Source organism: Schistocerca gregaria, chromosome 7 (genome assembly GCF_023897955.1).
Source record: "Schistocerca gregaria isolate iqSchGreg1 chromosome 7, iqSchGreg1.2, whole genome shotgun sequence".
In the NCBI taxonomy this organism is placed as follows: Eukaryota; Metazoa; Arthropoda; class Insecta; order Orthoptera; family Acrididae; genus Schistocerca; species Schistocerca gregaria.
In genome coordinates this window covers 124,702,316-124,729,580 of record NC_064926.1, presented here as the reverse complement: position 1 = coordinate 124,729,580, position 27,265 = coordinate 124,702,316, and the positions used below count along the sequence as shown (strand labels likewise).

The window sequence follows — 27,265 nt, the reverse complement described above, 5'->3', positions numbered from 1 at the left end:
CTTAAGATCATACTCTTTGGTTACATAGTAGAAGTCCTAGACAGATTTAATGTATTATATTCAGAAGAGAGAAGTCCACATGAGTTGTGGGCAGAAGTAGCCAATACCGTCAAGTAGGCAGCAAAGAAAGCAAGGAAAAGAATAACAAGAAGGCCAGATTGCTATCGGCTGAGACAGTGTAAGCTGCAGAAGAAAGAAGGAAAGCAAAAAACAGAGGGGATGGATTAGCAATGTTTAAGTTAAATACAGAGTTTCAAAAATTAGCTAGAAGAGATAAAAATGGTATCTTAAACGAACAGTGGAGAGAAGTTGAACATAACATAATGGGGAAGACCATGGATCTTTACAAGAAAATTAGAGACATGAAAGGAAAATTCCAGGCGAAAATTCGAACGATAAAAGACTGAACAGAAGCAGAGGACGTTAAGGGAAGACAGGCAGAATGTGTAGAACTGCATACTAGCAACGCTGACGATAGTGAAGGTAATGTTATTTTCGAACTAGAGCCAGATATTTTGGAGAGGGAAGCCAAATGGGCTCTCGAAAATACGGCTAAAAACAAAACTAGTGGGCATGATGGTATTCCAGCAGAATTGTTCAATATCACTGCAAAGGACGCAGTAAAAGTAATACATTCAATATGTCAGAAAATATGGAGCATGCACCAGTGGCCAGAAGATGGAGAAGATCAGTATTCATCCCGATCCCAAAGAATGAATTCCTAAAGAATGCTCAGATCACCGAACAATCGCACTTGTCTCACACGCTAGCCCGTGGGACTGCTACGGTCGAAGGTTCGAATCCTGCCTCGGGCATGGATGTGTGTGATGTCCTTAGGTTAGTTAGGTTTAAGTAGTTCTAAGTTCTAGGGGGCTGATGACCACAGCAGTTGAGTTCCATAGTGCTCAGAGCCATTTGAACCATCACACGCTAGCAAAGTCATTTTGAAAATCTTACAAAATATACTTCGCCGGTATCTAGAGCGAGAACTACAGGAAGATCGAGATGGATTTCATAAAGGAAGGGGAACCAGAGATCAAATTGCCAACAATCGGTGCATTATAGGAACGGCAAGAGTATTACAGAAAGACGTGATTATGCCAAAGCGTTTGACTGTGTCGATCACAATAAATTATGTGAAGTACTCAAAAATGTGATACTAAAAGGTCACCTCATTCCTCTCATACGGAGTTTATACTCTGAAGAAGAAGCCACGTGGAGCACTGTGTATAAAACAACTACATGGATGAAGATTAAGAAGTGGGCACGGCAAGGCAGCTTACCACTATCTGTATGTACAGCACGTTATGGGGAATGGCAGACTACAATATAAGCGACCTTGGAGACGCACATGATATTATAGTGCAGACAGAAAGTGAAGAAGAGTTAAAGACTCTTGGTGTAGGTGAAAGAAAGAAGTGAAAAAGTGGTTTTAGGCTGAATGTTAATAAAACGAAAATCATAGCAACTACACCTATCATTTCATGGCATATAGCAGGAGAAACAATGGAGGTAGTATCTACGTTCAATCATCTCGGTTTTCCGCTGATTAGACTGCAGTCAAGAAATTAGGAGACACTTCTCGCTTGATAGAAAGGTAATGTCAAACCTCGACAAGGTTTTAAGGAGTATAATGTAACTTTACCAACAAAGGTCCATATTCCAAGGACTATGGTCTTTCTAGTTGTGATGTATGGCTGTGAGACCTGGATCATTAGAAAGGCGGAACGGCGAAGAATAGACTCTTTCCTCTTGGAGGAAAGTTCTTAGAGGCCCATGGACTGCAAAGAGAACGATTAGATCAATATTAGGGCAAATAAAACCAAAGTGCTCACTGGAAGGTCTGATAGTAAACCAAAAGCTGATCTACTTTGGACAAATCAAGACAGGTTTCATTGGAAAAAAACATAAATTCTGGGGAAAGGTCGAAGGCACTAGAAGAAGAGGACGTCAGAGGTTGAGATCCATCGATGGCATCACAGAAGTAATGTGTTCCAACCTGGAAAGCCTACCGGGAATAGTGCAGGACAAAGGAACTGGCGTACTTTGGTTCACGGTGTCACATAATGTTGAGATCAGGGACGTCGAATTGAGAATTTCTTTCCAGATTACTGTGAGTCGGAAGTAGTACACGTTTCGCCATTCTGGTGCGGCTTCAGTTTTTACAAACAAACTACATGAACTTGACCTCTGTCATTATTTTTATAAGGTCATGTATGACGTTATCGATAACGTGACAAAATCGTCCTATCACTGGGTAGACACACTTCATTTTCCCCTCCCCTCCTTATTTCCAGCCATTCATAGCGCAGAATTAAAAATCCAAAATGACTGAAACGGCTCAATTGTGTTACTAGAAAATTGGTTACGTGTTCCCCTTCCCTCATTTCCAACCAGTCACACCACTGTGCTCCTTGTCCCCAGCCACTTATAACGCAGTATTTGGATCCAAGATGATGGAATCATAGTAAGTGAATGCTTTCCACCCTATGACCCTTCTCTCTGTCTCCAGCCAATCAGAGCATAGTATGAAAGTGATCTGTAAAAATGTGTCAAATTACTTAAGTCCTGATATAGGAAGCAAGTCACACAAACTACCTCAACTAGTTTCCAGGAAATCATAGCGCAATATTAAAAGAAAGTGCAATCGGTGGTGGAAACAGACTAATTGTGTGTTTTGCACCCCACTCCCTCTCACCTTCCCAACGAATCAATGTGTTGATTCAAAAATAGCCCTGTTGTGTTAATAGGAAATTAAAAACCATGCCCTCCTCTCCATCTCCAGTGAGTCATAGAGCAGTATGAAACATCCAAGATAACTGAAACAACCGGTTGTTCTACAATTACATTCCAAGCTCCCTCTCCTCCCTATCTCCAACGAACGAGTTTGCAGTGTTAGAAAATAGCACCAGATATGCTGTAAAAGGTCTTATTAATTCCTGGAAAATCAAAGATACACTTTATTTCTGGAATAAAAGTAGTGTCAAGTTGTGATATTTACATAATGAACAATCGTGTCATTTATATCCTCTCCTCCCTTTTGCAAACCAATCAGAGCTTAGTACTAGAAAACAGATCAGGAAATTAAAAAAACTCTTTCCTTCTCCCTTCCTCATATCACTATCACCAACCAGTCACAACGTACCATTAAATTTAAACACCCAATGCAAAATTCCAAGATGATGGAAACAAACCAATAGTATGCTTTATACGCCAAGCCCTTGTCTGTGTCTCCAGCCGCTCAGAGTGTAGTATTTAAATGCCGCCAAACAACATAATTTTCGATGTACACTTTCTCTTCTCCTGGTCCACTGTTTCCATTGTAATATTTAAATGATGTATGAAAATGAAAATGGTGTCAAATTAGACATTTTGCAATATATGCATCAAGTCACACCTCTTACCTCTCCTTATCTCCAGCAAATAATAGTACAGTATTTAACATTCATGATGATGGAAACAAACCAGTCCGGAACCGCGCGACTGCTACGGTCGCAGGTTCGAATCCTGCCTTGGGCATGGATGTGTGTGATGTCCTTAGGTTAGTTAGGTTTAAGTATTTCTAAGTTCTAGGGGACTGATGTCCACAGTAGTTAAGTCCCATAGTGCTCAGAGCCATTTGAACCATTTTTGATGCGAATGGAGCGGTCTACTGCCTGTCGAATCTCTGGAACAGTTCTGAAGCGAATGCCACGAAGTGGTTCCTTCATCCTCGGAATCAAATCAAAGTCACAAGTAATATTACTGTTGGTTTTTGGAGCACCACCTGCGACGAGCTTTGTGAAAAGGCGGCGACACTTTCTGCTCAACCCACCCATCATTTTGCACGACAATGCGCGGGCGCATACAGCGCAAGCTGTGGCTGCTCTGTTCGGTCGATGGGGCTGGGAAGTACCTAATCATCCAACATAGTCCCCGGACTTAAGTAGATATGTGTGTACATAAATAATGCATAACGTTTTGATCTTGGACTCACTTTTTAATACTGTTAAGCCAGAGCTATGTATCTGCACAACTTTGACAATGACATCACTTTTATAATACACTCCTGGAAATTGAAATAAGAACACCGTGAATTCATTGTCCCAGGAAGGGGAAACTTTATTGACACATTCCTGGGGTCAAATACATCACATGATCACACTGACAGAACCACAGGCACATACACACAGGCAACAGAGCATGCACAATGTCGGCACTAGTACAGTGTATATCCACCTTTCGCAGCAATGCAGGCTGCTATTCTCCCATGGAGACGATCGTAGAGATGCTGGATGTAGTCCTGTGGAACGGCTTGCCATGCCATTTCAACCTGGCGCCTCAGTTGGACCAGCGTTCGTGCTGGACGTGCAGACCGCGTGAGACGACGCTTCATCCAGTCCCAAACATGCTCAATGGGGGACAGATCCGGAGATCTTGCTGGCCAGGGAAGTTGACTTACACCTTCTAGAGCACGTTGGTTGGCACGGGATACATGCGGACGTGCATTGTCCTGTTGGAACAGCAAGTTCCCTTGCCGGTCTAGGAATGGTAGAACGATGGATTCGATGACGGTTTGGATGTACCGTGCACTATTCAGTGTCCCCTCGACGATCACCAGAGGTGTACGGCCAGTGTAGGAGATCGCTCCCCACACCATGATGCCGGGTGTTGGCCCTGTGTGCCTCGGTCGTATGCAGTCCTGATTGTGGCGCTCACCTGCACGGCGCCAAACACGCATACGACCATCATTGGCACCAAGGCAGAAGCGACTCTCATCGCTGAAGACGACACGTCTCCATTCGTCCCTCCATTCACGCCTGTCGCGACACCACTGGAGGCGGGCTGCACGATGTTGGGGCGTGAGCGGAAGACGGCCTAACGGTGCGCGGGACCGTAGCCCAGCTTCATGGACACGGTTGCGAATGGTCCTCGGCGATACCCCAGGAACAACAGTGTCCCTAATTTGCTGGGAAGTGGCGGTGCGGTCCCCTACGGCACTGCGTAGGATCCTACGGTCTTGGCGTGCATCCGTGCGTCGTTGCGGTCCGGTCCCAGGTCGACGGGCACGTGCACCTTCCGCCGACCACTGGCGACTACATCGATGTACTGTGGAGACCTCACGCCCCACGTGTTGAGCAATTCGGCGGTACGTCCACCCGGCCTCCCGCATGCCCACTATACGCCCTCGCTCAAAGTCCGTCAACTGCACATCACATACGGTTCACGTCCACGCTGTCGCGGCATGCTACCAGTGTTAAAGACTGCGATGGAGCTCCGTATGCCACGGCAAACTGGCTGACACTGACGGCGGCGGTGCACAAATGCTGCGCAGCTAGCGCCTTTCGACGGCAAACACCGCGGTTCCTGGTGTGTCCGCTGTGCCGTGCGTGTAATCATTGCTTGTACAGCCCTCTCGCAGTGTCCGGAGCAAGTATGGTGGGTCTGACACACCGGTGTCAATGTGTTCTTTTTTCCATTTCCAGGAGTGTAAATAAGAGGTATGTCTACGTACATAAATAATGTTACATAATTCTATTTTTATGCTGAAAACGAAGCATATCTTTGACTGTCAAGGAAATAATATCTTTAAAGAAGAGGTTATGTAATTTTTATAATTTGTCTGGTGCCATTTCGTCATACTACAAACTGATTGGTCGGAGATAGGGAGGAAAGGGCACATAGAATACGTAGGGCAAATGTTTTGTTTCCATCATCTTGGATATATATACTGCCCTATGACTGACTGGAGATACGGATGAGGGCATGGTTTATAATTTCCGTTAACACAACGAGGCTAATTTTGTAATACTGCATTGTCATTGGTTTGTAAGATTACAAGGGCGGAGTATAAAGAACACAACTGGTCTGCTTCCGTCATCTCCTGCATCTTTCTTTCATACTGGTTGGAGCCAGAGAGGAGAGGTACATGGTATTTCATCTGTTTCCATTGTAAGTAGGCTGTTTAGGTTTTCTTATTGGTAACGCCACGTGGCGCTCTGTATGAAAAACTCTGGCAGTGCTATGTGCAGTCTGTGGCTAGTTTGCATTGTTGTCTGCCATTGTAGTGTTGGCTAGTTGGCTGTTAACAGCGCCTAGAGTTGCGCAGTTGGAGGTGAGCCGCCAGCAGTGGTGGATGTGGGGAGAGAGATGGCGGAGTTTTGAAATTTGTAAGACTGGATGTCATGAACTGCTATATACATTATGACTTTTGAACACTATTGAGGTAAATACATTGTTTGTTCTCTAAAAAAAAGAAAAAAAAATATTGTGTGTCAGTTTATGAAGAGTCCTGTACAATGTTTCCAAGGGGACGTTTCACCATCTTCTTGGACTTCAAATACTGCGTTATGGTTGCTTGGAGTAAAGTGGTAGTGTGCTATGAATGGTTGGAGAAAGGGGGAGAGGTGGCGTTAATTAATTTTCCACTAATGCAACTGGACCTTATGAACCATCTTGGACTTTTAATACTACACTGTGACTGGCTGGAAATAAGTTGCGGAAGGGAGGGGGAAAAAGAGATGTGGCTTCCCACTGATGAGGATGGCGATGTCACTGATAGCATCATTAGGCCAAGTTCATCGATGAAATGATCTCACAAAATCTCAGTGACTGAGTTCACGTTTCGAAGGTAGGGGGACGAGGTACTGGCGGAAGTAAAGCTGTGAAGACGGGTAGCTCAGTTGGCAGAGCACTTGCCCTCAAAAGGCATAGATCCCGAGTTCCAGTCTCGATCCGGCACAAAGTTTTAACCTGTCAGGAAAATTCATATCAGCGCACACTCCGCTGCAGAGTGAAAATTTCATTGTGGAAGCAGTAGAGTAGCCATACCTATGCTATTGAAATCCGCCGTTGTGGAGATACGGCAGTAAAACGGCAGACAATCAGCAGCGAGTGTCCTGAAATGTATGCATTTAAATTAACTTGGTGCAAATAATACCTGTTATGCTAAAACTGCAGCTACAAAGAAGAAGATTTAGAATATGTAACTGGAGTATGAAGATGCTATATTGCAATGTACGATAGTGTTCACTTGCACTGATCTCTGTTTAAACACTAGTGTAGTCCTGGATCCACTGAACGATGAGTAACATCGTTTGTAAGCCCGCCCGGTTGGCCGTGCGGTCTAACGCACGGCTTTCCGGGTGGGAAGGAGGGCCTGGTCCCCGGCAAGAATCCGCCCGGCCGATTTATGTCGAGGTCCGGTGATGGTTTTCAGGCGGTTTTCCACCTGCCTCGGCGAATGAGGGCTGGTTCCCCTTCTTCCACCTCAGTTACGCTATGTCGGCGATTGCTGTGCAAACAAGTTCTCCACGTACGCGTACACTACCATTTCTCTATCACGCAAACATAGGGGCTACACTCGTCTGTGTGAGACGTTCCCTGGGGGGTCCACCGGGGACCGAACCACACAATAACCCTGGGTTTGATGTGGGGCGGCGGAGGAAGGAAGCGGATTGCGGTAGTCGTCGTGGGGTTGTGGACCACTGCGGCTGCGGCGGGAACGGACCCTCTCCGTCGTTTCTATGTCCTTGGTTAACATGCAATTCAACACAGTACAATACAACATCGCTTGTATAATGCTCAGTGCGGTTCTTGGAGGTGACGGTAGATGCGTCTTGCAACACTAGCTGAGACACTGGTCTGAGGTATTAACTAACTTGAGACATCGACTAAGTGAAAGGGTGTTTGCCCTTATGCTCAGAATTTGTGCATGGATGGCCACTTGAGAGCTATTTGTGTGACGTTAGCTGAAAGCATATCATACTCACTCACATGTACCCTCTTTTGGAGTCTAACGGTAACTAAGCTGCGCATGAATCGTATGTAGCTAGGCATTTATTTATGGACATTAGTACGGGATGCCCACCCTTCGCGTTTATGGCAGATTCAACTCTGCTGGGGACAAAATGGTTCAAATGGCACTGAGCACTATGGGACTTAACTTCTGAGGTCATCAGTCCCCTAGAACTTAGAACTACTTAAACCTAACTAACCTAAGGACATCACACACATCCATGCCTGAGGCAGGATTCGAATCTGCGACTGTGGCGGTCTCGCGGTTCCAGACTGTAGCGCCTAGAACCGCACGGCCACTTCGATCGGCTTGCTGGGGACAGTTTCAGTTGGTTGTCTGAATGTCTTCCTCAGGAACCGAAACGAAGAAAGATGTGATGTTAGACTTTGGAATCCTGAGCGAATTCTACGTTCTGACGCATTCCAAAAGTGTTTTACTTGTTCAGGTCGGAACCGACCACGGGAGCACTTCAGCAACACGCAGACAATACACAGAGACACTTGTGGTATTTTTAGTAGTATCGTCCTGATGAGAAATGGTCCCAAGATACTGTCGCGTGAGCGGTAACATATGAAGACCCAGGATGTGTATGGCGTATCGTTGTGCTTCGAGAATTCCTTCAATCACTACCAGCCGTGACTTCAATTCATACAGATGGCTCCACAGATCAGGAGTAACAACCGAAACTATAGAGAAATGGGACCTCTCCCCAGGTCGCCGCCAAAGTTGCGACGAAGGTCATCTAGGGCAGTGCAGAACTGAGAATTCATCGTTGAGCACAGTGCGGCACCATTCATCAGTATTCCATGCTTTTCGGTCACGGCACCACTCCAAATACGGGCGTTTGTATTCTTGTGTTAAAGGCTGTTTACAAACAGGATGCTAATTCTCTTGTCCGGCTCAGGCCAGCCTGCGACTGATTACTTAATCCCGTATGACAGGCGCAGATGTGAAGAGGTTACGATGTGCTCGGTATACTTTCTCATGTAGTTCTAACTTCGCACCACTGTCACCTCTGACTGTCCACAAATCTGAGAACTGCACGATTCGACCAGCCGGTCAATTGGAGACCAACAATGGAGCCCCTTTCGAACCGTCAGGTGCTGATAACGCTTTTCCAACCAAGTGCGTGGCATCTCCGTGTTCTTCATAGTGATAACTGAATACCTGACACTGTTCATGCCCCTTATATATCTAACTAGGCTTGGTAATAATACTACAAGCGAATAAAACTAGTACACCTACACCTGTCGCAGAGAACTGCAGCTCTAATCGTTTGCATCCTAGGCGCGGGTGTGTACGTGCAGGAAGTTACAATGAACACTGAAAATCCTTTATTCATACACATACCAGTTTCGGCGATTCTCTGTTGCTATCTTCGGACCGGTGATGACAACAGAAAATTGCTGAAACCTGTTGTCTACATGATTAAATGATTTTAGCCATATTGCCAATTCAAAATTCGTTAACTGTTCATAATACTACGCTCACGATATGAAAAGCTTATAAATTACAGTGATTTCCGGCAACGTCTTCCGGGTACTTCACGTCTTTCGTCGGGCAATCTAATTCCTTGGGAATGTGAGCACTCACTTTTTTAAGAAGTAAGTTCTGTTAGTTTGAAATGTGGCCACTGTTTCGCAAAAACTGTGTGCAACTCTACGCTGAGTTCTAATGAAGTCTGCTGCGGCTTTGGAAGAAAACGCTCGGTTACCGATTCCGGCACGGGACTTCGAACGTAGGGCTTCCGTCGGTAGATATGATGGGCAGTCTGCATAGTAGCTGTTCATAAAAAAATGATTGGTATACTGAGGAAGAAGTAGTTCAGCGGCTCCAGTTGCGGTCCAGGAACACAAAGATGACCGTTGCTATGATTATCTCTCTAATCAAAATGCCAATCGCTACTATAACTCTGAATTAGTCACTTCGACTACCTTTCAGCGAATCATGTTTCCATCTTCATTTTCTGCTTGAGCAGTAAACTTAGTTCGACGTATGTGACAATAACTAGCTGACTATCAGGCGTTTAAAAATTATATATCTGTTCCAAATTTCTGTTGGTCCATCTCATCCTTCTCCCTCCGTCCATTTTTCTACCTCCCACACTCTTTTCATTTACTCCTGACCTTCTCTATGTCTATCTGGTTCCTTCCTTTTCTCTTTGCCGTATGCTTTTCATTTACTCCTGACCTCCTCTCCATCTATCTGGTTCCTTCCCTTTCTCCCTGCCATATGCTCCTCTCCTTTCTGCTCCCAACACTCTCTCTGCTCGTCACTTTCTTCCCCCTTTAAGTCCATATCCTCTTCCATTCTCATTCACCTCCTCAGATCCTCTAAATTAGTCTCCTTCTGGCCCATCTCTATAAATCTCTTTCTCTCCTCTCTCCAATGATCTACTTTTCCCCCACTCTCTGCCCATCTGCTCCTCCTCCTCTCTGTCCATCTTCTCCTCGCCATTCTCTGTCCACCAGCCCTCTCTCCCCATCTTCTACATTAGTCTCCTCTTCTCACCTCTTAGTTCATCTCCTTACCTCCTCTTACTCCATCTGCTCCTTCTCCCTATTTCTTTCGAGCTCCTTCTCTCAGTCTCTCTCCGCTTCCTCCTCTCTCTCTCTCTCTCTCTCTCTCTCTCTCTCTCTCTATATATATATATATATATATATATATATATATATATATATATATATATATATATATATCCTCTTCTTCCCCTTCTCTGCCCATTTCCTTCTCCCTCTCTGTCTGTCCCCCTACTCCCCCCAATTCTACGTCCATCTCGTCCTTCATCCTCTCTCTCCATCTCCTCCTCCCCACCTTCTCTCGGAGTTATGACCCCTACTCCAATAAAAGGGTGGTGATTCTTAAACCCACGATATTTTTCTCTGGGTGATAAGTAATATGTTTATCAAGTTTGGTTGAATTCGGTCCAGTGGTTTACGAGAAGGTGTATATACCAAAATACATTCATTTTTGTAATAACATAGATTTTAGTAGCAGAATTAAATAATTATGGCCTGTCAATAGTGAACACACAACCAAAAATTATTCGCTGAAGTCTTACGAAGGGCACATATGTTACATGTTATAGAAAACCAAATACAAAAGTATATTAGTTTAAATGAGGTCTTTAGTACGCAAAACTGGCCGATTTCGAGAGCACGCTGATTCTAAAATGTGTCTGTCTATAAACATACAAACACAATGCATATGATTTGAACTTACAAATGTGAAAATGTCTGCACTGGCCATAGCGCTTTCTCATAAACGCTTAAGATTTGCATAGCCATCAACAGACGTAACCTAAAATATAAAAGGTAAATAACAATAATACTACCAGCCGAATAAATAAAACTGAGTAACTTCAGAACAAAATGGAGAGATAAACGACTCATTGGCAATCTATAAAATAAGCAGATTACAGAAACTGATGTTAATGGCACCTGGGAAGTGGCTAGGTTAAGAAGATAAGCTTGTTCTCCTTCTCTTTCTTGCGACTGTACATTCTCGTGGGCACCGCTGCCAGCAGTCATGTACAGTGGCTCCGTTCGTGCCAAGTCTTTAGTCAATATCGCAGAAGGAACATCCAGATCCTATTACATGACCTCACTCAAACTTAGTGAGGTACTAAGAATGGTGTCTTTGTCGCCTTCAAGACATTGTTAGCTAACATCAGATCACCACGCTCAATCTGAAAGGTGGCTAACGCTTGCGACAATTGTAGCGTGTATTTAAAGCAAACCTGATTTGCATCCTCATGGAGATACTTTTAGCGCCACTATTGCGCAACTGGCGCGAAATTTCAATAGGAATCATCTTTCGAATGTAGAAACACGCCTAGTAACTTTCGTGTTTGTCGCACAGCTCCTGGTTGGTGACGTGACTTTTTTCAGTCAGTGAATTTCCATTGGTAGAATATCGAGAAACTCGAATATTACTTGCAGCTTTCCATCAGAAATCAGAAAAACTCAACACCTACAAATATGTTTCCGAAGTGTAGCTCTGTAAATTAGCAGGGGAGGGCAGGGAAATGCCGTTCAGAGGGTTACATCATGCACCCCTTTTTCCAGTTTCCTAGAGGGATTAAACAGCGCTGCATAGTGCTGGCACATGGCGAAAGGAACTACAATCAGATCCAGAAAAGTCGTAAGTTTTCAACTCAGACGTTTGCGACAGTTGGTTTCATTTTATTTCAAATGTTTGTTTAAAATCAGCTGATCACGAGTATAGAGGTATGTGACATATGTTAATAGTAGCAATATTTAAAGTAGCTCGATTTAATTGCGTGTGTCTTGAACTTGTTTTAAACATCAATTGTTTAGAATTAAAAATGCTGGGTCATGTTGTCACGAGGCAATACCGCCCAGTACTGTCCTACGGTGAACGCTACTGCCCCATATAGTAATCTGTTTAAGTATTTCTGTGAATTATATTCTTGAAAATTTGTGCCATCTTACAAGCTATTTTTTAACACAGATTGTGAGAAAAAGAGTCAGAACAACTGAAAGGTGGAAAGGGTGGACGGAGCATGAAATAAATTGCGCACTTCACGATATTTCAGGAAATGGAAAGCTACAGAGAGGAGCTGCATGTTTTATGGAACACAATATTCTGATTTAAGAGATAGGTTATAAACTCGAGATTGTTGCAAAGTAAGTTAACGAAAAAAACGTAAATTTTCTAAAGAACGGGAAGATGACAAAGTCAACCATGTGCTTCTTTAGCAAAGATATTTTATCGAATATCTTCAGTGGAGCTGAGAAGATTAACGTATGAATATGCCGAAGCAAATAATATTTAGCATGATTATAATAAAGCGTCCAAAACAGCTCGAGAGGATTAACTCACTGGGTTTCTTACAAGAAATCCGTCAGTCAGGCATTCGGAAACCTGAGGACACCAGTCTCAACCGGATTTCACCTTTTAACACAAGTGAAGTTTAACTCTTTTCCTCGAACCTCACCGAAGTAATAGACGTCCATAAGTTTGAAGCCTCTAGAATTTACAATTCTGATGAGACGGGAATATCAACAGTTCGAAGTTAGGAAAAATTTTAGCACCCAAAGGAGCTAAATATTGTCTGAGCAATAAGCTGGAAGCGTGGGAAGAACATTATAGTGTGTTGTGTATTGAGTGCCAGAGGGGCATGTGCACCTCCAATGTTTATTTTTTCTCAGCTTAAGTTGCTTCTGCCCGACAGAAAGGGAAGCCACAAAATTTAATACATGAATGTTGCATGAACGATTGGATGGCCGATGTTCTCTTTCCATAGTGGCTGAAGCATTCTGCTAACTTTACCAAGGCATTTAAGAACAATAAAATTATTTTGATTTCAGCCAATCATACTAGCCATGTGTCCCTAGAAGTCTACAACTTTCGCAAGGACAATGTAATAGTAGAGATAACACTACCTTCTCACTGCTCTCACAGGCTAGAATCTTTAGATGTGGCCTTTTTCAGCAGCTTGAAAGTTTCAATTAATCAAAAATGGGACAATTTTATGAAGTCTAACCCTCACCAGGAAATAACACCCTAAGACTTTTGTCCTATCTTTAGCAAAGCCTTCACGAGAATTGGAAATATTGTGAAGGGCATCTCTGTCTACAGCAGAACAGGAATTTTCCCTCTAGACCCCGTCAAATTTAGTGACGACGACTTCATGCTTTTGCACCCAGAAGAAAAGACAGCTTTAAGACTACCAGTTGTTGAGGATGGTAGCGCTAAAAATGATGAAAGCAATGAAACAGCTGTGCTTTGTTCCACAAAGAAAGTGGTTGGTGTCCTCGATGATGTAGACACAAACTAGTTCAGCCTGCAGCTGGGCTACAATTCAGAGACATTTCTTCATTATCAGGCCCTCTTTTATGGAAGAATAATGCCAGACAATAGCATTCCTCAATTTTCAATTTGAGTCCCAACAAAGTTAGTTTATAAAAAGCTGCGAAGAATAAAATATCAAAATTAAGAAAGAATGAAAAGAAGGTGAATTACCTTTAGGAAAATCAAAGTTAAAGCCTAAGAGAAAAAGCAAGTTCAGAAAGTTTGCATCAAAGTTAAGACCTCAGCAATCTGACATAATGAAATGTTGACGGAAAATTTCTTTGGAATCTTTATCGGATGATGATTTAGAACCAGCGTAGTACAAACTCTGTAGTGATGATTAAATGGATGATACTGATCCATTCGGAAAACCTCTGTTACAAGAAACGCTGGACCGTTTACTGACAACGATTTCGTTTGCCTACACTGTGGAGAGTTTGGGAAGTGTGATTTGGAGTGGGCGCGTTTATTCAGAGTGCTGTGGACATGACGCTGCTGAAAAGCATGTTTGAGACTTCTGCCGTTGAAACAGGCCCTAAATGTGAACAGAGACATGTTGAGTCCATTACGTTACAATGTCATGTCACCAGTAAAAGGATTTTTGATTTTTTGCTCTATATAGGAACTTTGTAAGTTGTGAAATTTACATTATTTAAATTCTAAATAAGTTCTAAAGTCAGAATATTTTTAGTTGTTTTACATTTACAGAGTTTTTGCAATTTTAAGTATTATATTGTATTACACATCAACATTTTTGTAAAGCACCTGTAGAAATGTAAATGGATTTAATATCCCAAATACGGAATCATAAAGATGTAGGGACCTGACCGCTTCACAAAATAAGGTGTTCACCATTACAGTTGAGTTCGAAAAATAAGAAATATTTTTAAAAAAATAGCTGAAGCGCATGGTATTTCCCCACTCTCCTCTACGTTACACTGCGGCAATATGTGGTTTTAATTTACGTGTTTTACGAGAATTCGAAATGCCGAACATGTTCATTTATTTAACAGCCATGTTATTTATTAGATTAGTGAATTAGAGACATACTCATTTTCCATTCTCTCTGTATACGTTTGAGTAATTTTCTGCAAAATAAATAACTGAGCAGTACCGTGGTTATTTTTCCACCGAGCTGAATTTAATTCACAAAACGCGACAGACTGCTTACGCTGCACTCCCAATTCGTAATTATTAGAATTTAATCATTCTTCCCATAATTGAAGGAAACATAGTATTCGTTAAACTGAGTGTAGGTGAAATATGAGATAGATCTATCTTGTACCGTATTTCGAAAGAATCGCGGACTGAGTGATTATGTCTCTTTCAAACGACTGACTTACGTAAATAGCCATACATCCAACCCGTTAGAACGCAAAAAGTATGAAACTCTTCATTTCTATTGAAATGACATGAATGGACATCGTAAGCATTATCTCATCAACTGTTTTTTTTTCTGTTAAGTACGTCGAAATGTCATTTAAGACGAAATATAAGAGTTTACCGAACCTTAGAACATGGAGCAGCACACGTATGTCTCTACAACTATATGAATGTGTGTCGACTTTAAATCGGGATTTGGTTTTGACAAACAGTTTCAAATATTCTGGATTCTTACACCAACTGTTTTACAGTGGATTGAACGCTTCAAAAGTCATGGTCATCTATAAGGCACATAGGAAATCACAAATTGCTAATGAATTATGTACGACATGTTAATAACGATTAATCATTGGAGGTTTCGATTTTGACGTGCATTCGCCAAAGTGAAAGGGGTAGGACTTATCACACACCAAATTGATTGCAGAGTTTCTCGACGAATTTCATTGATCAAATGTTCTCGGGTTATCAGCCGAGATGCAGGGTCGTCTTGTTGCAACTTTTCGACGACTTTCCCTTTCGTCATCTTCAAGCCCTTAAAATGACCTGTGGGACACTCGTCGAAACGTTGAGATAGCACGACGGAACGACTCGGTTGACAACCCGAGAAGATTTCATCACACGTAACGTCAAGGAAGCTAAAGGATGCTTAAGGTTTACCGTCCCGTCGAGAGCTAAGTCATTACAGATGGAGAAGAACTTCAAATTTGGGAGGGATGCGGAAAGAAATCGGCCGTGTCATTTCAGAGCAACCATCACAACATTTGCCCTGGACGATTTGTGAAAACCAAAGGAAGACTAAACCACGACGGATGACTGTGTCTTTAGGGTACTGCATCTAAATTGGTAAAAACTTTCTCTGTCCGTCTGTTAAGACCCATTTATTTCAGTAATGGGAAGTGGTATCAACTTTAAGTCAAATACGATGCTCTACGGTTCCTCGGCGGTGTAAAAGGTTTCTGCTTAGAAGTCAATGCAATCAAAGAGACAGCCATTTACGGAACATATTTGATACTAGCAGATTCACTCGCTAAACTATCTACACTCCTGGAAATGGAAAAAAGAACACATTGACACCGGTGTGTCAGACCCACCATACTTGCTCTGGACACTGCGAGAGGGCTGTACAAGCAATGATCACACGCACGGCACAGCGGACACACCAGGAACCGCGGTGTTGGCGGTCGAATGGCGCTAGCTGCGCAGCATTTGTGCACCGCCGCCGTCAGTGTCAGCCAGTTTAACACTGGTAGCATGCCGCGACAGCGTGGACGTGAACCGTATGTGCAGTTGACGGACTTTGAGCGAGGGCGTATAGTGGGCATGCGGGAGGCCGGGTAGACGTACCGCCGAATTTCTCAACACCTGGGGCGTGAGGTCTCCACAGTACATCGATGTTGTCGCCAGTGGTCGGCGGAAGATGCACGTGCCCGTCGACCTGGGACCGGACCGCAGCGACGCACGGATGCACGCCAAGACCGTAGGATCCTACACAGTGCCGTAGGGGACCGCACCGCCACTTCCCAGCAAATTAGGGACACTGTTGCTCCTGGGGTATCGGCGAGGACCATTCGCAACCGTCTCCATGAAGCTGGGCTACGGTTCCGCACACCGTTAGGCCGTCTTCCGCTCACGCCCCAACATCGTGCAGCCTGCCTCCAGTGGTGTCGCGACAGGCGTGAATGGAGGGACGAATGGAGACGTGTCGTCTTCAGCGATGAGAGTCGCTTCTGCCTTGGTGCCAATGATGGTCGTATGCGTGTTTGGCGCCGTGCAGGTGAGCGCCACAATCAGGACTGCATACGACCGAGGCACACAGGGCCAACACCCGGCATCATGGTGTGGGGAGCGATCTCCTACACTGGCCGTACACCTCTGGTGATCGTCGAGGGGACACTGAATAGTGCACGGTACATCCAAACCGTCATCGAACCCATCGTTCTACCATTCCTAGACCGTCAAGGGAACTTGCTGTTCCAACAGGACCATGCACGTCCGCATGTATCCCGTGCCACCCAACGTGCTCTAGAAGGTGTAAGTCAACTACCCTGGCCAGCAAGATCTCCGGATCTGTCCCCCATTGAGCATGTTTGGGACTGGATGAAGCGTCGTCTCACGCGGTCTGCACGTCCAGCACGAACGCTGGTCCAACTGAGGCGGCAGGTGGAAATGGCATGGCAAGCCGTTCCACAGGACTACATCCAGCATCTCTACGATCGTCTCCATGGGAGAATAGCAGCCTGCATTGCTGCGAAAGGTGGATATACACTGTACTAGTGCCGACATTGTGCATGCTCTGTTGCCTGTCTCTATGTGCCTGTGGTTCTGTCAGTGTGATCATGTGATGTATCTGACCCCAGGAATGTGTCAATAAAGTTTCCCCTTCCTGGTACAATGAATTCACGGTGTTCTTATTTCAATTTCCAGGAGTGTACATACAACTCATACAACTATCTATATATGTAATTAAGTTTGTCCTATTTATTTTTTAACACTGCTCTCAGTGAATGCAGATTTATCTGAACCTGTTTCAAGCGAACATTTCAAAGGGAACTGCTTGTTATACCCATTTGGAGTCGGTTACGTCGTAAAAGACGATTGTTCACGCAGACAAAATTATACGTTCTCACTGGGTCAAACAAGACACAAACTATTCAACATCTGACGGGGGGCGTTTAGTGTTGACCGACGAGTCACCACTTTGCCCCTGTCCAACTGATGCAAGCCGTCAATTGCAGCCGTGGCCCACTGAAGGGCTTACCTTACAGACTGTGGAAGCTGTACTTCAGACAGGAGGCGGTTCTGTGATGTTTTCGGGCTTTTTCGCGTACCATGAACTAGACTCACTTATTTAAGTTACCGTGAACATGAACCGCTACGTTTATTTCTGCAATGCGTTGCCTATAGACATTGCAGTGTTCCCAGATGACAACAGGCGTGTTTATTGAGCTGCACGCAGTCGTTCCTGGTTTGATGAACACTCGAGCACCCTACTGCACTTAGACCGGCTGGTTAAGTCACACGATGTTATCTCAGTATAAAACGTCTGAGACTATGATGAAAACTAGCAATCAAAATCCCCAGAGATCGATAACTCTACGGGATCTAATCATCAAACAATGACTTAACGTGGATATGATATACCTGAAGAAGTTCGTGAACTCTCTTCCTCGCCAAATTAGCCCCATTAGAAAACATTAGAAGACACAGGGCTCCAATATTTGAGAAAGAATTGAACAGAGAATTGTAAAACTTGAGACAACTAAAGCACAAAGGACAGATACGAGTCCTTCGGAATTTATGTAACCATTGCGGGAAGTGGCAACCGAGGAGCTATTCAAGTTGATGTGTAGAATCTATCACAGATCATTAGATTTCCAGAAAAGTATCATCCACATAATTCCGAAGATTGCAAGAGCAGGTAAGTGCGAGAACTACCGCTCGGTCAGATTAACAGCTCATCCATTCAAGCTATTTTCAAGTATAAAGCACAGAAGGAAAAAGAAACTTGAAAATATGTTACACCAGATTTAACGAATCGAACTCCCGAGACATAGAACAACTTCAACCTTATGAGTACTTTACAAGTGAATTCATATATTCAATATTTAACGTTAAGTATGTATAGTCTGGCTATTTGTGCATTGTAAGTTACTCTGCCTCAAGCCGTTTAAAAAGCTGCTAAGTTTAATTATTGTCTTACTCTGTTAGAAAATTAACGTAAGATTATAGCTCTTAATACGTAGATGATGACAGCATTTTAAATTTTCAAAATCGGTCAGTAACTGTGTGAAATATTGAAAATTAAATTTTGTTGCCCCTGGAAGGCATGAGACAGACATACTGCAACTGAGATTCTGAACCATGTTTCACTAACCAGGACGCCAGTTTAGTAATATAGATTACGATACATTTAGCTTTAAGGGAGGTATAAGCACCTTTAGTGGCCTTTCTGACATTGAACTGATAATGGAAGCAAAACTGAAGAAAAATCAAGACACGTTCATAGGATTTATCGACCTAGAAAATGCATTCGACAATGTAAAATGGTACAAGATATTTGAAATTTTGAGAAAAATACGAAGAGTACTCTATGTCGGTGGCCCCCTACTTAGTGTACGTATATTGCTAATCTCTCGACTAGTGCAAGATGACAAGCGACTGGAAAAAAAGAGCAGGTTATTCGTGCATATAAGAATGGTAAAATAGGGGCCCGCAGAATTACAGGCCAATGCCCTTGACAATGGTTTGTTTCAGAACTCTAGAACACATTCTGAGTTCGAATATAATAAAGTTGCTAGAGACTGAGATGCTCAGTCCACGAATGAGAACTGGTTTAGAAAGCGTCGATCGTGCGAAACCCAGTTTACTCTTTTCTCAAAGGATATATTGCGAACTAAGGACGGAGGACAACAGACTGATTCCATATTTCTAGATATCTGAAAAGCATTTGACACTGCAGACTGTTAACGACGGAACGTGCATAAGGAACACGCCATCAGATATGTGACTGGCAACAATACTTCTTAAGTAATGGAACCCAGTGTGTTGTCCTCGACGGTGAGTGTTCATCGCAGACAGGGATAACATCAGGAGCGCCACAGAGAAGTGCTATTTTATATACACATAAATGATCTGGCAGACAGGGTGGGCAGTTGTTCGCTGATGAAGCTGTGGTGCACAGGTGTCGAAGATAAGTGACTGCAGATCCATACAAGACGAGCTAGATAAAATGTATGTAGAAAAAATTTAATTTAACACGTTGAGGAGGAAAAACAAACCCCTAATATTCGGAAAGAGCCTTAGTACTGTCCTGCTGAACGCAGCCACATCGTTTAAAAATCTGGGCGCAAAGGTGTAAGTGATATGAAGTGGAACAAGCATGTGACAATTGTGGAACGGAATGTGAATGGTCGACTTCGGTTTATTGGGAGAATTTTAGGAAAGTGTGGTTTCTATGTAAAGGAGAGCGATGTAGGACGTTAGTGCAACCTGTTCTTGAGTACTGCTAGAGTATGATGGATCTGCACCGGGTCGGGTTGAAAGAGAACATCGAAGCAGTTCAGAGGCGAGCTGCTGGATTTGGTACCTGTAGGTTCGATCAGTGTGCAGGTGTTACGAATATGCTTTGGGTGCTGAAGTGGGAGTCCTTGGAGGGAAGAAGACATTCGTTTCGGATAATACTACTGAGAAAGTTTAGAAAACCGGCAATTGAAGCTGACTGCCGAATGAGCCTACTGTAGCCAACATAAAATTCGCGTAGGGACCACGAGGAACAGATACGAGAAATTAGGGCTCATACGGAGGCATATAGTTAGTCGTTTCTCCCTAGGTCTATCTGCGAGTGGAACAGAAAAGGAAATGACTAGTTGTGGTACAGAGTACCCGCCGCCACGCACTGTATGGTGGCTTGTGGAGTACGTATGTAGACGAAGATGCACATGTACGCTATAGGGAAGTAGAATGACAAACAATATGTACAAGAACCAGAAGGAACGTAAATATGGTATACCGAGGACTGTTCGGAGTAACGGATGGGGAACAACAGGAATGTAGTCTTTCGTGCTGCTCCTCAATCCATACGTGCTGCTGCTCAAACCATGGAGATATCTCGAAAATATCGTGATTAGTTTATTTGAAATGGTTTATTCTGTGTTCTAATAAAAATTCGCACTGACATAAGCTGTGTATTTTTTAATTATGTATGACATATAAATATGTGTATAAAACGTAGAGAGGAAAAGTTGGATAGCAAAAATCTCGATAAGTTCCCGACCGACAGTTTGAAATGGTTACATGATACTCTAGTATACATTAAGTCTGATGGAGAATACATATTCCGTCAACATACAGGGTGGTCCATTGAAAGGGACCGGGCCAAATACCTCACGGAATAAGCATCAAACGAAAAAACTACAAAGAACGAAACTCGTCTAGCTTTAAGGGGGAAAGCAGATGGCGCTGTGGTTGGCCCGCTAGATGGCGCTGCCATAGGTCAAACTGATGTCAACTGTGTTTTTAAATAGGAACCTCCACTTTTGTTACATATTCGTGTAGTACGTAAAGAAATATGAATGTTTTAGCTGGACCACTTTTTTCGCTTTGTGATAGATGGCCCTGTAATAGTCACAAACTTATTAATCAAAATGCCCAACTGGCGTGTGCCATGTATGCTGCTCGCTATCCTGGACGACATCATCCAAGTGTCCGGACCCTTCACCGGATAGTTACGTTTTTTAAGGAAAGAGGAAGTGTTCAGGCACATGTTAAACGTCAACCACGACCTGCAACAAATGATGATGCCCATAGGTGTTTTAGCTGCTGCCGCGACTAATCTGCAAATCAGTAGCAGACAAACTGCGCGAGAATCGGGAATCTCTAAAACGTCGATGTTGAGAATGCTACATCAACATCGATTGCACCCGTACCATATTTCTATACCAGGAATTGCATGGCGACGACTTTGAACGTCGTGTACAGTTCTTCCACTGGGCACAAGAGAAATTACGGGACGATGACATAGTTTTTGCACGCGTTCTATTTAGCGACGAAGCGTCATTCACCAACAGCGGTAACGTAAACCGGCATATTATGCACTATTAGGCAACAGAAAATCCAGTATGGCTGCGACGTCTACCGATGTTACTACAAGATGTTTCACTGCATAACAGAATGGCGATGTACTTCCAACATGATGGATGTCCGGCACATAGTTCGCGTGCGGTTCAAGCGGCATTGAATAGCATATTTCATGACAGGATGTTTGGTGGTCGAAGCATGGCCCTCACGTTCACCGGATCTGACGTCCCCGGATTTCTTTCTGTGGGGAATGTTGAAGGATATTTGTTATCGTGATCCACCGACAACGCCTGACACCATGCGTCAACGCATTGTCAATGCATGTTCGAACATTACGGAAGGCGAACTACACGTACTGCAAAATGCATTGAGATTCACGGACATCATTTTGCGGATTTATTGCATTGACTTGTTATTTACAGGTAATCACGCTGTAACAGCATGCGTTCTCAGAAATGATAAGTTCACAAAGGTACATGTATCACATTGGAACAACCGAAATAAAATGTTCAAACGTACCTAAGTTCTGTATTTTAATTTAAAAAACCTAACTGTGACCAATTGTTCGTCTAAAATTGTGAGCCATATGTTTGTGACTATTCCAGCGCCATGTATCACAAAGCGGAAAAAGTGGTCCAACTAAAACATTAATATTTCTTTACGTATTACACGAATATGTAATAAAAATTGGGGTTCCTATTTTAAAAACGCAGTTGGTATTCGTTTGACCTATGGCAGCGCCATCTAGGGGGCCAACCATAGCGCCATCTGGTTTCCCTCTTAAGGCTAGGTAACTTTCGTTCTTTGTAGTTTTTCCGTTTGACGAAAATTTCGTGAGATATTTGGTTCCGGTCACAATCAATGGACAGCCCTGTATATTACATATAAATATGTATATAAAACATAAAGAGGAAAAGTTTGATATCAAATATCTCTGTAAGTCCCCGACCAACAGTTTGAAATGGTTACATCATACTCTAATATACAATAAGTTTGATGGAGGCTACATATGCCTTTAATATATGTGGTGTATAAATGTGTGTACAGCACATAATGGGGAAAGGCTTTTAGCAAAAAGTTCAAAAAGCTCATGACCGTTTTACCTAAAATTGTTACACGACACTTTACTAACATGCAGACTCACATAGTCTATAATGACTCCGCATATGTCCATCAGAATGTTGATTAAAGTGTTGTGTAAAAATTTGAAGTAAATCAGCTAGTACTTTTGGAGAATTTTGATGACACCATTTCCTTTATATTTATCTATGTATATATGGGAAACTGTAGCATATGTGTATGTGTGTGTTTATTAGAGTATTGTGCAAAAATCTGAAGTAAATTAATCGAGAACTTTTAGAGATTTTTGCTAACGATCTTTCTCATTTATTTAGTGTATATATACCCAAGTATATTTTAATAATGTGTAGTGTATGTCTGCCCAAACGTTTATTAAAGTAATGTGTAAAAATTTGAAGTAAATCGGTCACCAACATTTCGATGTTTTTGGTAACATCGAGAAACTGAGCTTTGTCGTTATACAGAAGTGTAAATTTTACATATTGTTGTGTACATAGTTCTGCGTAGTCAGCATGTACACACCTTTCCCACTAGAGCGCGCCCCACTAAGCACAACAGCGCAGGCGCAGCGCTCGTCCGTCTCTGCACTACGAGATGGCGCTTCCCTAGAGACGGACCAAATTCTGCTTCCGCCGATCCGCGTATTAATATGTAACGCAGCCAATGAGATTGCTGCTAACATAGAATCTTTTCTCCTCGCGGATGACACTCGCGCAGTGATACATGAACGCATGATGTATTATAACGAGTGTACAGACCTCCGATTAGTCAGTCTGCATTAGTCTGTACCAGTCTATAGTCAAGTTTCAGTTTGCGCCTAATAAGATTACCATATTCCTGTACATAGCCATGAAGATAAATGAATAGACACTTTGTCAAGTATCAGAGATATGTGAGAATAAGATTAACGTACCAAGACCAAAGGAACTTCAGATCATCGATTGTAAACAGCATCCAGAATCAAGTTACGTAATGTCTACGCTTTTTATTATTTTAATAAATGTGTGTGAAAATTAATCTAGTTCTGTTTAAAGTTGGTCACCATCAATCTGCTACTCTAAGCGTGCAAGTGGCATTTCTATGATCTGACCTAACGGCAGAAGATAAACACGCCACGATAAGACCACGAGACATATTGCTGACACTCGCCTACTTCGTTAGAGCGACAAGTCGAATAATCTGATGGTGTGTGTACCGAAAGTCTTACAGTACGCACACCACACATATATATGTACAGGGTGTTTCAAAAATGACCGGTATATTTGAAACGGCAATACAAACTAAACGAGCAGCGATAGAAATACACCGTTTGTTGCAATATGCTTGGGACAACAGTACATTTTCAGGCAGACAAACTTTCGAAATTACAGTAGTTACAATTGTCAACAACAGATAGCGCTGCGGTCTGGGAAACTCTATAGTACGATATTTTCCACATATCCACCATGTGTAGCAATAATATGACGTAGTCTCTGAATGAAATTACCCGAAACCTTTGACAACGTGTCTGGCAGAATGGCTTCACATGCAGATGAGATGTACTGCTTCAGCTGTTCAATTGTTTCTGGTTTCTGTCGGCACACCTGGTCTTTCAAGTGTCCCCACAGAAAGAAGTCACAGGGGTTCATGGCTGGCGAATAGGGAGGCCAATCCACGCCGCCTCCTGTATGTTTCGGATAGCCCAAAGCAATCACACGATCATCGAAATATTCATTCAGGAAATTAAAGACGTCGGCCGTGCGATGTGGCCGGGCACCATCTTGCATAAACCACGAGGTGTTCGCAGTGTCGTCTAAGGCAGTTTGTACCGCCACAAATTCACGAAGAATGTCCAGATAAAGTGATGCAGTAATCGTTTCGGATCTGAAAAATGGGCCAATGATCCCTTTGGAAGAAATGGCGGCCCAGACCTGTACTTTTTGAGGATGCAGGGACGATGGGACTGCAACATGGGGCTTTTCGGTTCCCCATATGCGCCAGTTCTGTTTATTGACGAAGCCGTCCAGGTAAAAATAAGCTTCGTCAGTAAACCAAATGCTGCCCACATGCATATCGCCGTCATCAATCCTGTGCACTATATCGTTAGCGAATGTCTCTCGTGCAGCAATGGTAGCGGCGCTGAGGCGTTGCCGCGTTTGAATTTTGTATGGATAGAGGTGTAAACTCTGGCGCATGAGACGATACGTGGCCGTTGGCGTCATTTGGACCGCAGCTGCAACACGGCAAACGGAAACCCGAGGCCGCTGTTGGATCACCTGCTGCACTAGCTGCGCGTTGCCCTCTGTGGTTGCCGTACGCGGTCGCCCTACCTTTCCAGCACGTTCATCCGTCACATTCCCAGTCCGTTGAAATTTTTCCAACAGATCCTTCATTGTATCGCTGTTCGGTCCTTTGGTTACATTAAACCTTCGTTGAAAACTTCGTCTTGTTGCAACAACACTGTGTTCTAGGCGGTGGAATTCCAACTCCAGAAAAATCCTCTGTTCTAATGAATAAACCATGTTGTCCACAGCACACTTGCATGTTGTGAACAGCACACGCTTTCAGCAGAAAGACGACGTACAGAATGGCGCACCCACAGACTGCGTTGTCTTCTATATCTTTCACATCACTTGCAGCGCCATCTGTTGTTGAAAATTGTAACTACTGTAATTTCGAAAGTTTGTCCGCCTGAAAATGTACTGTTGTCCCAAGCATATTGCAACAAACGGTGTATTTCTATCGCTGCTCGTTTAGTTTTTATTGCCGTTTCAAATATACCAGTCATGTTTGAAACACCCTGTATATACCATTTGTATTGAAAATTATGTACCCCATATCTGCCATAACGTTTATTAATCATGTAAAATCGGTCACGAACTCGAGATTTTCGCTAACAACGCTAAACTGCAACTAACCTCTGTAACTGGCAGACTGTACCCTAGAAATGACCACTGCATTGAGACACCATGGAGAACAACCAGCTTGTGCAGCAATGAATCCACACTGCTTTTCTGCGTAGATTCACGTCTGGAACAGACTCGGGGGTGAGGCTTCCAGCGGGCTGGTTCACATGACCACGCCCCTGGCCGACAATGTTTACTCCCTGGACTATTCTCGGCAGTCGCTGAGCTGCGGCCGGTAATGAAGACTCGCGTTGCAGATAGCTGCCGGAAGCGGCGGCTGAATGAAGGGAGTGGCTACGGCCAGCTTATCTGCCGTTAATCACCGCCTGGTTACCGCCGACTAATAACTGCACGCCCCGGACGCTGCCATCAAAATCGGGATTATTACCTCGTCACTGACCAGATGTCTGCCTCAGCTGCTTTAATCGTCTTGTGACTGCACGCTGAGGCGCAAGACGAGCTAGTGAGCATTAATGGTGAGTGAGACTATAAGGTATTGGAAATGCATGCAGCAACCCGTTGCCTTTCCGACCTTGTACATGTGCTTCTTTAGTCTCATCAAAATCCGTCAAGCTAACCGTCTTCCTATAATTATATTATAAGAATAATATACAGAAGAATGCCACACCGGCCGGCTCGGGTATAACAGCTTGGCTAGCTTTTAGGATTGGTTTGAAATAGGAGTAAATGAGGGACATTATCAGACTAGTTGGGAGATAGATGAATAACCAATGTGCGGACTGTATCACACCAAAACTACAGCACAAACATCCTGGAATGCGTCTAAGCATTTCAGACGCTTCACATTTAGCGCGCTATTGGCTCAGCTGCTGAATACATGATGATGCGACAAAAGTAATGGGATACTTCTGGATATCGTGTTGAACCTCTGTCTGCCTGGCCTAGTGCAGGATCTCGATGTGGCATAGACTCCACAAGTCGTCTGATGTTCCCTGCAGAAATATTGATCCATGCTGCCTCTACAGCCGTCTATAATTGCGAAGGTGCAGGACTTTGTGCACGAACTGGTCTCTCGATTACCTCCCATAAATGTACGGTGGGTTACATGTTGGGCGAACGACGTGGCCAAATAATTCGTTCGAATTGTCCAGAATGTTCTTCAAACTACTCGCGAACAACTGTGCTCTGGAGACATGGCGCACTGTCATCCACAAAACGTACATCGTTCATGGGAACAGGTGCTTTATGAACGCCAGGTAGCAGAACATAACCATTTCCAGTCAATGATCGGTTCAGTTGGACCGGATGACCATGTCCATTCCGTGTAAACACAGCCCACACTGTTATGGAGCCACCATAGCTTGCACAGTGCCTTGTTGACAATTTGGGTCCATGGCTTCATGAAATCCGCACCACACTCGAACCACACCATCTGCTCTTACCTACGGGCTCAAATGGTTCTAAGCACTATGCGACTTAACTTCTGAGGTGATCAGTCGCCTAGAACTTCGAACTATTTACAAACCTAACTAACCTAAGGACATCACACACATCCTTGCCCGAGGCAGGATTCGAACCTGCGGTCGCTCGATTCCAGACTGTAGCGCCTAGAACCGCACAGCCACTCCGGTCGGCTCTTACCTACTGAATTCGGAGTCCAACCGGTATTGTCACTAGCCCAGGAGAGGCGCTGCAGGCGACGTCGTACTATTAGCAAAGGCACTCGCGTCATTCATCTGCTGGTATAGCCCTAACGCCGAATTTCGCTGCTCTGCCCTACCATTAT

At 43.6% G+C, this 27,265-nt stretch overlaps 1 protein-coding gene and 1 pseudogene across 1 annotated transcript in view; one reads left to right on the top strand and one right to left on the bottom strand.

Moving 5' to 3' along the window:
• The window catches only part of LOC126281361 (semaphorin-2A-like), a 2,101,799-nt gene that overhangs the window by 1,930,391 nt on the left and 144,143 nt on the right, over nt 1-27,265 (bottom strand). The window lies entirely within an intron of this gene.
• LOC126282319 (uncharacterized) lies at nt 324-25,757 on the top strand (annotated as a pseudogene).